This window comes from Malania oleifera, chromosome 11 (genome assembly GCF_029873635.1).
Source record: "Malania oleifera isolate guangnan ecotype guangnan chromosome 11, ASM2987363v1, whole genome shotgun sequence".
In the NCBI taxonomy this organism is placed as follows: domain Eukaryota; kingdom Viridiplantae; phylum Streptophyta; class Magnoliopsida; order Santalales; family Ximeniaceae; genus Malania; species Malania oleifera.
Window position 1 is genome coordinate 4434027 of NC_080427.1, and position 902 is coordinate 4434928.

General features: G+C 36.6%; 1 non-coding gene across 1 annotated transcript; it reads right to left on the bottom strand.

Annotated features, from left to right (window-relative positions):
• Positions 1-426: 426 nt before the first annotated feature.
• On the bottom strand, positions 427-534 carry LOC131143586 (small nucleolar RNA R71). The gene has a single exon (XR_009133571.1). It is a non-coding gene; the product is annotated as a small nucleolar RNA R71 (small nucleolar RNA).
• Positions 535-902: the final 368 nt, after the last annotated feature.

The window sequence follows — 902 nt, forward strand, 5'->3', positions numbered from 1 at the left end:
ATCACTTGAATCACCATTTGACACGTGTAGCATCATGGCTGAAAATGAACCTCACGATATGGAGAAACCTAATAGGACACTTAGAGAATATTTGCAACCTGTTAGGACCAGCACCCCATCCTGCATTATTCTACCTTTGAATGCAAATGCTTTTAATTTTAAACCTGGGATGATTCCATTGTTACCTCATTTTCATGGCATTGAATCTGAAAACCCATATTTGCATATTAAAGAGTTTGAAGAAGTTTGTTCCACCTTCATGGATAGAACATGCACTGAGGAGGTAAAAAGATTGAAATTATTCCCATTTTCTTTAAAAGACAAGGCAAAAACCTGGTTGAATTCCTTAAGACCAAGATCCATTGGGACTTGGCAAGAAATGCAAACAGAATTTTTAAAGAAATTTTTTCCCATGCAAAGAACTAATGCTTTGAAAAGACAAATCATGAATTTTTTCCAAAAGGATGTGGAGACATTTTATCAGTGTTGGGAACGTTTCAAAGATCTCTTAAATGCATGTCCTCACCATGGGTATGAAAATTGGAGGGTCATCAGTTTTTACTATGAGGGATTGCAACCAAAGATGAGGCAATTTGTAGAAACAATGTGCAATGGCGAGTTTTTCAATAAAGGGCCTAAAGAAGCTTTTGATTATTTTGATTACTTGGTTGAAAATGCCCAATCTTGGGATGTCTCTGATGTGTATGATAGATCTGAAAAGCAAAAATGCATTGGTGGGGGTGGTAAGTATCAATTGAAAGAAGTTGATGATTTGAATGCTAGGCTTGCAATAATGTCTAAAAGGTTAGAGTCCATTGAACTTAAGAAGGTAAATGAAATGCACGTTTTGCCATCATCTTCCGAAAAATGCAGCATATGTAAGGATCCAGGGCATGTGACTG